The sequence below is a fragment of the Peromyscus californicus genome, unplaced genomic scaffold (assembly GCF_007827085.1).
Source record: "Peromyscus californicus insignis strain IS unplaced genomic scaffold, ASM782708v3 Scaffold_13__1_contigs__length_99412109, whole genome shotgun sequence".
Lineage (NCBI taxonomy): Eukaryota > Metazoa > Chordata > Mammalia > Rodentia > Cricetidae > Peromyscus > Peromyscus californicus.
In genome coordinates, this window is record NW_026294424.1 from 71,715,525 (window position 1) to 71,724,727 (window position 9,203).

At 37.5% G+C, this 9,203-nt stretch overlaps 1 pseudogene; it reads right to left on the reverse strand.

The window, feature by feature from the left end:
- Window positions 1-7,017: 7,017 nt before the first annotated feature.
- LOC128108771 (U6 snRNA-associated Sm-like protein LSm5) lies at window positions 7,018-7,290 on the reverse strand (annotated as a pseudogene).
- Between the last annotated feature and the right edge of the window lie 1,913 nt (window positions 7,291-9,203).

Sequence of the window (9,203 nt, forward strand, 5' to 3'; positions counted from 1 at the left end):
GCAGACACCTATTATATAAATGGAAGATTGGTCTATTAGAACAAGCCTGCCTCTCATATTCCCACAGGAAAATAGCAAAGCTGCTCAAAATACTATTAAAAATGTACTGCAAACAACAGTTCATTTCTTTTCCCATTATCTCGAAGAAAATACAAGTTATGTGATGATAGATTCTGTTTCTTAGTAGTCTTTTATCACAGATCTCAGAGATTTCTTTGAATCACCTCTTTGCAGAGACATGAAAATACAGGTTGGCTAAAGCTGAAAGTTTGTTATAGTGACTTTCCTACAATATGGGGTGAAATAAGATTTCTCCCCTGCAAGGAACAGTGACCAATGCCATTGCAAACCTTTCTTCTGAGAGACCATGAACTGTATCTTTGGCCTCAAACCTGATCATTATTATATTCACAGACTGTGTTTCCACAGGATTATGTTGAGATCTCAAAGAGCAGAAAAGGAGATAAATATGAACAGTGAAGCTTGGCTTCTTAGTGGATGTCTTGGGTATATGGCAAAGGCCATGACCATGAAATGGTAAATGGCAGTCATTATCTCAGCCTAATATTCTGAAAGTTTCTCCCTTTTTTTTTCATGTTTTTCTTTCCTCAAAGAAAAATAAAATGCAGAGAAAGAAAAACCAGAATTTCATCAGGCTTTGTCCTCTAGCTGTATTATTCATGTGGCTTCTTAAGGAGCCATACTTGACTACAGAAAGACTTTTGAATTCGTAAAATTGATCATTATCATCCTGCAGTAGGGTAACAATAAAGGAAACTAAAAATGCATCTATTAGCTAAATAACTAATAATTGTTGAGTTAGTTCCTTTCCTATTGACGTGATAAAACAAAAGGCAGCAGGCATGGTGGCTGGAATGGCTACCTGAGGGCTTAAGACCAAAACCACAGACCCAAAGCAGAGAGATCACCTGGAAACTGCACCAGTCTTTATATGCTCAAAGCTCATGTCTTGTGACATACTTCCTTCAACAAGAGCACACCTCCTAAATAGCCCCAAACAGCTACCCACTGGGGTCCAAGTGTTTAAATACATGAACCGACAAGGGACATTTTCATTCAAGCCACCATAGTTGTTTTCCTGAGTTAAAAAAAAAAATGGGTTTTTAAGTATATAAATTATAGGATTTCCTGTTATCATTTCAACGTACTTCATTTTGACACCTTCTATTTATGTTATTTTTTACCAGTTCACTCTACTTAAGTATATTGATAGAATTTTGATGAATTAATTTTGAACAAGCACAGAAACTTTGTACAAGTTTACTGATTTGGTTATTGAACACAGTTTTGGTATATTATTACCCTTGATCCATTTGTTCTTGAGAAATGCTACTTGTGCTTCAGAACTCTCTTGCTCTGCAATTAACACTGCTGGCATATAAGCATGTTTCACAGAAGTATCTGATGGAAACTTGGTTTTAAAAAACAGGTAATTAAAATAATTTTTATTGCTACACAAGTTTTAATACTCCCTATGGAATCACACAATATATTTACCAACCACAGTATTTGCCAATTAATTTGTTCCCAGTATACATAAAGGTTAACTGGCAAGAGTCAAAAGAAGGCACCTACTGTACAATATCAATCAGAGTTAATGGGGGCTACAAGGAATGATGTATTCAGTGGCCATGGTGATGGAAAGCAATTACTACTTCATCATCTTCTGAGAAGGGTAGAGATGGGTCACCTCACAGTCCAGTGGTAGCTGTGAATATGTTTGATCAGCTTTTTGGTCACTGCTATGGTTGTGGACATACAGAGAGGACATAGATACTGTCAGAATGATGGCTTGGGAGAAATTTGGGAGGATGGAAGGTACATTATGGTGAAATCTAGTGTTTGATAACTTTTGTACACTCACCCTGATCTCCTGACAGAATATTCTAGTGGTGGGATTCATCAATATGCCAAAGGATTTATATTCAGAGTGGTATCATTTTGGGTCAAAGCTCTGTGAGGTTCCTTCACATAAAGCATCAGCTATTAAGCCTCAGCAGAAAGGAGAAAGATAGCAATTAATGTAACTTAGCTGATAACATTGACTAATTTTCCATTTGTTGTTATTGTTTCTTAGGTCTTTTTTGCTTATTTATTTATTTATTTATTTATTTATTTATTTATTTATTTTTGTGACAGGGTTTCTCTGTGTAGCTTTGTGCCTTTCCTGAAACTCACTCTGTAGCCCAGGCTGGCCTCGAACTCACAGAGATCCACCTGGCTCTGCCTCCTGAGTGCTGGGATTAAAGGCGTGCACAACCGATGCCCGGCTCTTGTTTCTTAGTTTTTAGTTTTCCATTTTTTTGAGAGAGAGTCCAGCTATATATTCTAGATGGACCTTAGCCTCAAATTTCTCCTTATCTGTTTCTCAATTGCAGTTATTATGTGCATGTACCACATGCCTTGCCCACATTTGGTTAAAAGGCTTAGGTTACATTCATTGTTAAAATTATACTCTTTCCTTACAACTTTTTCCTTTTTTCTTCCACATTCAACTAAGAATATTTTTCTCTGTACGATGTTACACAAATCTTACTGATCTAGAATGAACTCCATAAAGTTTCTCTCTTGATCATACTGCTTCAGTTTCCTATCGGCAACCAATGATAGAACAGCTGTACTAAATATGACTTTCTCAGTTGCCAGTATTTTCAAGTTCTCTTTGAGACAACCAATGGAAACAATAAAATTAACTTTGGTAATTGTATAGATTACTTAAAACACTTTATTGATGCATTTCTTTGCTTACTGGTTCATCAAAATGAGAAATGCAAGTCAGCCTAAGGTCAGCCAGAATTTCTCTTTTTAATGGAGTCAAGGTTTTGTTCAAATAGAGAACTTATTGTTTGAATATTCACTTTGCAAACTCAATAAATCCGCATCCAGTGTCCAAAGAAGGGTATTCTCATATGCATGTCATATATCCAAGGCTCACAAATTCTATCAACAAAGGAGATGGCAGTATGTATATCTGCCAGATTAAGGGGTATTCAGCATCTTTTATTTATTGTTTTGAGACAGAGTTGCAAATGTAGTGTAGACTGTTTGCCAACATGCAACCTTGCTTTCTGAGCCTCCTGAAAACTAGAACAGTGGGTGCTGCCATGCCAGCCTTTGTTATGCGTCTTATGGAGTGGCTTCACAAATTCGCAAGTGGATAGATTATCTTCATTGGATCACTGAATCTTTGGTGGTTGTGGTGGTTTGAATGAGAATGGCCTTCCTAGGCTCATATGTTTGAATGCTTGGTCCCAGTTAGTGGGACTGTTTGGAAGGATTAGGAGGTGTAGAGGAGTGGAAGAAGTGTGTCACTGAGAGTGGGTTTTGGGGTTTCAAAAGTCTCTGCTAGTCTCTCTCTCCTTCTCTCCCTCTCTGCTTGTTGCCTATGGATCAGGATGTAAAGCTCTCAGCTACTGCTCCTCTGCGGCTCTCTGCTTTCCACTATATTGATCATGTACTAACCCTCTAAAACTGTAAGAATTACCTTGGTTATGGTGTCTTTTTGCAGCAATAGAATAGTAACTAGGGTATTAGAGTGACTAATTTGCTATTTTGCTAATCATCTGGTCTCTGAGTTGCATGCTTTGAGCAGAGAGGAACACCTTGAGGGAAGTCCATTGTTATATTCTCTTCACTATGAAGTGTGACTCCTTAGCAGAGATGAATTTGGGGGTTAGTAATTTGGGTGAAAAAGACACCATTAATCCCTGAATCACAGTGCTGATAGAGTTTCTAGACGTAATGTCAAATAGATATGCACCAGGACTATAAATCTTTTCTCAGGAGAAATGTCTATGTGACAAAATTGGCTCAAAGAAATCAGTAACCATTTGCCTGGTTCCCTGGGCTATGGTCTTAGGGTTACTATTCATTTCTTCAGTTGACATGTTGTCTACTCTACAACAGCGGTCATTAGAGTAGTGAAAGAAAATGTCCTCTTTAGTTTACACCTAGCCTCTATTCCTGTTGCTATGGGCACTTTACAAACAAACTCATCAAATTCCATACTTAGTGACTGAGAATAGAAGCAAACTTATGGCCACATGCTAATACATTTAGTGAGAGTCTTCACTTAAATGGAGAGAATATATGTGGCCAGTGAATATCATATTCTGACCATTCTGAATGGTCCTCTCACTTAAACACATTGATCTTCCATCTTCTGAATGTATTCCTTATGATACCATGAGAATGACTAATGTCTTGGCTGGTGAGTATGAATTAGTGAAGTTACCACATTGAGCCATTTTGCTATTATTTTAAATGCCCATATATATTTGGTCAAGATTCCCAATCCCAAGTATAGCATGAATCTTGAAGAGTCTGATTAATACAAACAAACCCAGATCCAAGTATTAGGGTGAACGCTGCAAGATCAGAGAGACAGAACACGCCACAGCCACCTCACCTTGCCAATTCCTCAGCTGATCCTGTTTCCTCAGACTGGAAGCCTCTGAGTCCTCATCCAAATGGATCTCAGCTGAACTGCTGCTCAAAAGCCTGAAAGCTTAACCAGCTCTAGTTCCTGGTCCTCAGGCCTTATATACCTTTCTCCTTTCTGCTATCACTTTCTGCGATTAAAGGCTCACTTCCTGGGATTAAAGGCATGAGTCACTTTGCCAGGCTGTTTCCAGTGTGGCTTTAAACTCACAGAGATCCAGATGGATCTCTGCCTCCCAAGTGATAGGATTAAAGGCGTGTGTGCCACCATTTTCTGGCCTCTGTAACTAGTGGCTGTTCTGTTCTCTGACTCCAGATAAGTTTATTAGGATGCACAATATTTTGGGGAACACAATACCACCACACCGAAGTTAAATAGTTCTATTTGTTTCTGTCAAGGGACTAATTATATTATTAATTAGCATCATATCTTTCTATTTCTTGTAATTGGGCTCTGTACCTGATCCACAGCTATGCCTGCACTCTAGCCATGTGAGCAATGCTTTGTAGGAGCCTTTTTGCATATGGAAATGGTTATAGACTTTGAATTACCCCTCTTCGTGTTTACATGTGTGCATGTGTACATGCATATGAGTCATGATGAGCAAAACTATTTAATCAACTCAGTGCTATAACAAATTGATTTTCTGAAACTACCTTCCACTGAAGTTTCATCATCCCAAGCCACCAATAATAATTGCAGTGATGTTGGTGCCACTAGAGCCGTGGATACTAGTGCCCTATAGCCCCTAGGGAAGAAGTCACCTACCTGTGCGTTTGTCAGATATATGAAACAGTAAGTCTGAAATCCAAGTGTGAAAAGCTATATAGTGGGAGCATCTTGAGTGTTCTCTAGGGAGACCGTAACAAAATGTCACACACTGGATAAGAGAAACCATAGAATTTATTGTCTTACAATTCTGAAGACCAGGTGTCTGGGACCAAGGTGTTTGTATGGTTGGTTCCCTTTTGAGGTGCCTTTTCCTAACTTCTAATGGATTCTCTGAAACTATTTGATATTCCTTAGGAGTAAGGTTGTTTTCATCCATTCTTTCTCTATCTCCTTATCTTCTCCTCTCATTTCTTCTCTCTGCCTCTTATCTCTCCCCCATATATGTGCACAGATTTTCTTCTTATAAAGACACAGATTTTAATGAGTGCTCACTCTACTTCAGCATGACTTTAAAAATTAACTGACTTAACAAATTACAGATGTAATGGTCCAATTTCTAAATAAGGCCAAATTCTGTTGTTCTGGGACTTGTACTGAAGGACAGCATGTGAGTGTTTCAGGATAAACAAATAACCCTCAAATAATCTTACTGCTTAATATAATTTATGGCTTAAGAGTTACATAGTGTGTATCCATACATATATGGAATAGTGATAAGAATACATTCACTCATTCAATGTTGGGTTGTTTAAATATAATGTATCCATTAATATACATTAGATTCCTCTGAAAACTGTTACTTTAAGAAATGAACTGCTGCCAGACAGAATGTTCTATTGGTCACTAACAATTATATAATTAGGTATATAAGAACTATTCCTCGTTGTATGATAAATACATTGACTTAAGCTCTGCCTCTTGTGGTGCATGTTCAGCTGCTTCAGAGACAGGAAATCCTCAAGCCTGTAAATGTCATTCTGACCTCTGAATGATCAATTTTCTTCCTGCATCATGAGGTTTGATTAAAAAATTATTGCCTAAGCTGGTTACCTGTAAGTGCTTTTAGCTCATAAAGTAATCCAATCACTTTGGAATCTAATTTTGATATTTATCCCAATGACAACCTGTTCATGAAAGAATTAAGGTAATTTTTGCCAATACCCTGTGAGACATTTATTCAAATTAATTGTTTTTGGCATCTTGCTGCCTGTTTGCTACCTTTTCCATTCAAATCCAACTTTGCTTTCTAAAATACTCAGAGACATTTTATTTTCCAATAAATACCCTCCAACACTTAGAATGTGAAAGAAAATAATTCTGGGAAGTTTCAGTTTACCCATGTATTTTTCTTGTGCCAAATCTTGAAAAGTGGTAACGCGTCTATAGAGTTTGCTGCAGGTACCCTGTGTCAGACAGGTTTCATTGCTGAGAAAAGTAACTGAAAAAACTGGCTTAGGAGAGGCAAGATCTATGTGGACTCATGGTTTCAGAATTGTCAGACTGTGGTCCCTGGGTCTTCTCGTGTCTAGGATTGTGTGTTTCAAAGCAGAGCATCATGGAAGAGTGGATGTGGTGGAAGTTTATGTTGGAAAAGAAGCATAGAGAACGAGAGAGGAAGGACCTGTCAATCAGATATAGCCTTCAAAGAGCAGAGCCCCAATGATCTGCTTCCTCCAACTAACCCCAACTCATGTTTTCCATAACCTCCTGTGTTAAGTCATTATAAACTCAACTGTAGATTCTTTCATATCCACTCCCAATAACCTTTTAAACATGGGCATACATCTTCAAAGTGTTTCTGTTTAGTGGAAACTTAGCTTTATAAAATCTAAATAATACAGGTTTAAAAATGTCAGAATATAGTATAAATCAAGGATATGTATTCATTCTTCTCCTCCAGGAACCAAAATTGTTATATTATTTCTATTTATCAAAAATATGATCTAATTTAGGAACCTTTCATTTTGACGCAATTTTAAACTCTGTGACATATTCCAGGACCATATTGACCAAGTTATCAAATCCTTAAAGTGTACCAACAATTTTCTTTTTACCACTCTTCATCACAGTGAGAATTTTTGATCCTGTACACTTATCCATAAATCCAGTGTCATGACCTGGGAAGGGTTAGTGGTCACTTTAACTGCCAAAGCCATTTCAGAAGTCACCTGATATATTTTGTTGACTCCCTATGGGAGGCCTTACCCTTTTGGAGGAGTGGATGCAGGTGGGTTGGGGGGAAGGCAAGGGGGTGGGAGTGGGAGGGAGCAGGAGGAGGGGTAAGAGGGGTTGATATATAAAATGAATAAAAAAATTTTAAAAAAGTCACCTGATCCTTTATTATCCAGTACAAAATCTATTAAAAACTCTATTTACTGATGGGGATACTCTTAAAGATTAATCTTCCCCCAAAATATGTTTATATCATGGAGTTCTGCTTAGGGATATAGATAAATAATTGTTTGCTTCCAGATTCCATCACATTTCACATCATCACCTAACATGAAGGAGAAACGCAACCAAGTGGGTAGGCTACATTCTCTTCAGATTATGGCTGCATTCTTTACCTTGTTATGTTTTCTGGACAAGTAATGAGATGATCTCATTCATCTTTTGGGATTCTGCTTTGGCATGAAATGCATAGATATATCATTTGGTCACCTTTGCCATTTTCTTTGGTGGAATTCATTTCTTGGTCAACGTTTATCTTCCCCATATGATATAACATTTTTGGATAAGGTTGTCTTTGGCTGCTTACCATCTTCTATCCGGGAAACTGTAGAGCTCGCAAGTGTGTTCTGTACATGTCCCCTAAAATGCAGAGAAGCAGGAACTCACATGTTACTGCTTAGTGTGGAGCTCAGGAGACAAAAATACCCCTTGTGCACTATTAGTCCTCCAAATAATTATACATGACAAAGTTTATGAAAGACGCTTGCCTTTTTCTTCAAAAATTCTGAGAATTTATGCAAAAAATAGTAACACGATTCTTGTTTCAGAGGTCATTAGACTCTATGAAATGTTTCCAATACACATACACATACATAACATATAATAGCCTTTTGTACAAAGCTGTAAGAAATAGAAACATTTGGTTAAAATAAGAATTAGTACTCCAAAAGGCACTAGCTCAGGGTAATAGCTCCCATTTTAATTGGGATTCTTATTGCTCACAGCATATGTTCTTAAACTCATTGTAGCTATGCTTTTGAATCTCCCACTTCAGAGACCATAGTTTACTTATTAGATCAGAACTATTTAAAATTCACCTTAATAAGCTTTCAAGGCAAGTGTGAAGCACAAATAAATGAAAATGGTTTTCACTTAAGTATATCAAAGGGTTGGTTCATATTAGGGTGCTTAAGCAAAATGCATTAATGCTGAATGCCTTTTACTATTAAAAAACCCACACATGGTAGCTCTGCAAATTTCAGTCCAATAGCTTTTGATCAAATGGTTTTTAAATCTTGATGAACATAGGGGTCATTTTGAGCACTGTTTCCGGGTAATGCAACTGTGGTACTCCTGAGAACAGTACTTTTTGAAGAATTTCTCATTGGATTAGATTTTTGTATGTTTTTGGAAATGCCCAACTTCTCAGTGATGAGATAATAGAAACCTTGATATGCTTCATACATAAGCCATTTCTTCCTCAGATACTCATGTAATCATTTTCATGTGTATAATGTGTGCCTGATTCTATTTATGTGCATCATGTATGTGTAAGAGTCTACGGAAGTTAGAAGAGGTTGTTGGACCCCCTGGAATTGGAATTACAGGTGTTTATGAGCCACTGTGAAGATGTTGGGAAACAAACTTAGGTCCTTTGTGATAGTAGTCAATGCTCTTAACTGGTGAGCTGTGAGAACCAAAGTTACATTTTAAGTTTTAATGACTATGCCTAAGATATCCATGAAACAAAAATGCCTCTGATCTGCAAGGCCCTTGTCCAAGGACAGATAGTTCCTGAAATGCTGGAAGCTATTGTTTATGGGAGATAACAAGCCACATGCTTTTTATTCCCCTAAACAAGTTTGTTTGACTCATCTGTACTGATGTGCTTGATCAC